The sequence below is a fragment of the Sceloporus undulatus genome, chromosome 11 (assembly GCF_019175285.1).
Source record: "Sceloporus undulatus isolate JIND9_A2432 ecotype Alabama chromosome 11, SceUnd_v1.1, whole genome shotgun sequence".
NCBI classification, from domain to species: domain Eukaryota; kingdom Metazoa; phylum Chordata; class Lepidosauria; order Squamata; family Phrynosomatidae; genus Sceloporus; species Sceloporus undulatus.
The window spans coordinates 8,524,843-8,527,179 of NC_056532.1; positions in this window are offsets into that span (position 1 = coordinate 8,524,843).

Sequence of the window (2,337 nt, forward strand, 5' to 3'; positions counted from 1 at the left end):
GTTTCAGACAGTCCATGGAGAAGACTTGTACTAAAAGAGGAAGGAAGGAAGGAAGGAAGGAAGGGATACTTGTAGAAGAAAGATATGGAAGATGTCTGTCCATGGAGAAGACTTGCACTAAAAGAAATAGGAAGGAAGGAAGGAAGGAAGGAAGGAAGGGATACTTGTAGAAGAAAGACATGGAAGATGCCTGTCCATGGAGAAGACTTGCAGTAAAAGAAATAGGAAGGAAGGAAGGAAGGAAGGAAGGAAGGATTGAAGAAGAAAGATAAGAAAGATGTCTGTCCATGGAGAAGACTTGCACTAAAAGAAATAGGAAGAAAGGAAGGAAGGAAGGAATACTTGTAGAAGAAAGATATGGAAGATGCCTGTCCATGGAGAAGACTTGTGCTAAAAGAAGAAGGAAGGAAGGAAGGAAGGAAGGAAGGAAGGAAGGAAGGAAGGGTTTAAAAGGAGAAATAAGACATTTGTCTAGGCCTCATCTGCTCTGGGACCCCTCCATTGGTCTTGTTAGTGGCCCATGGTTTTCTCAGAACTCTTCTCCAGCTTGTCGTTGTTGTGCGTCTTCACATTGTTTCTGACTTACAATGACCCTGGAGATGTCCATGTGGTTTTCCTGGCACAATTCTTCAGAGGAGGTTTGCCACAGTCATCCACTGAGGCTGAGAGAGTGTGACTTGCCCAAGTGGGTCTCCGTGATCCGAGCCAGGATTCAAATCCTGGTCTCTGGAGTCGCACTCCAATGCTCAAACTCGAAAGGAGACACGTGCATTCCCAAAACAATCCACATTTAAAACTCATCCGGATAAGCCTGCCGGAAGAGACTGGACTTTAGTGCGGTTTTAAATTCGTGTGACTATATCGAATGTGCAAATTCTCTAATATCCATTGTGCAAATTAGCATGAGTAGAGAATTTGCACAATGGATATAATCATATATATATATATGGTCATTTTTTCCAGGCCAGAACATACAAAGCAAGTGCCATAGAACAACTCATCTCACTGACGCTACAACTCTCTTGGGGAAGGAAAGGGGGGCTGCGTTTGGAATGGCAGGTCCACCTTCTATGAATTTGCAACAGCCGCTTGGGATCGCGTAAGTAATTGTGTCTGAAATATCCATTGTGTTGGAGAGATGCTCCTCTTTAGAAGCAAATCAGATCATTTGAATGTATCCCCCAAGGAAGGAAGGAAGGAAAGAAGGGAGCGAGGAAGAGAAGAGGAGGAGAAGAGAAGATTGGTCCTTGTTGTGTTAAAGTTTCAAAGCAATATTGTTCCGGACCCGGCTTGGATGGAGAAGTGTCCAAATTGCTTTTTTTTCCGGACGCATTGACAAGCAAAATCCCAATTCTGGACCGAGCGCATGATGGTGCGCATCTCTAGGCCTACGTTTGATGATAGAGGAAAGAAACCCTCATCTCGATTGGCCCTGTTTATTTACGATCCTTCCCGATAAACACTCTTCTGGGATCTCGTCCGACTCCGAGGCCTCCGGGCCTGCAATGCATTTATAATTTTTATTGTTATATCTTTTAATTTTATTTCGCTTTCCTTGCTGCGCCGAGCGAAAGGGAAAGGAGAGGGAGAAGGGGGGGAAATAGGGGAAGGAGATAGGGGCCGATATTTATTGCAAAGCAAACGATCTAGCCTTGGCGAATTGCATGTATCAGTTAATTTAATCTTTACCGGTTTTATTTAAACTGGGCTTTTCGAAAACCCCTCCTTTCCCTCCTGGCTGCTTTCGCTCTGCCTTGCAACCCTATGGCAAGTACATCTCCTCCTCCTCTTCCTCCTCCTCCTCCTCTCCTTGGGTTGAGGTTGATCAGTTAGTATTGGGTACCATATACACATATATGGATATCAATAGAGGCATAAGTAAGAAGGAAAAGCACAGTGTGTCTGTGTGTCTGTGTGTATCTATATGGATATCAATGGAGGCATAGGTTAGTAGTGAGGAAAAGCATAGTGTGTGTCTGTGTATGGATATCAATAGAGGCATAAGTAAGTAGTGAATAAAAGCATAGTATATGTCTGTGCATATGTGTATACACACATATATATGGATATCAATAGAGGCATAAGTGAGTAGTGAGGAAAAGCATAGTGTGTGTGTATGGATTTCAATTGAGGCATAAGTAAGTTGTGAATAAAAGCATAGTATATGTCTGTCGTGTGTGTATACACTCATATATATGGATATCAATACAGGCATAAGTATGTAGTGAATAAAAGCATAGTATATGTCTGTGTATGGATATCAATAGAAGCATGTAAGCAGTGAATAAAAGCATAGTACGTATAGGTCTGTGCGTATGTGTATACACACATATGTAT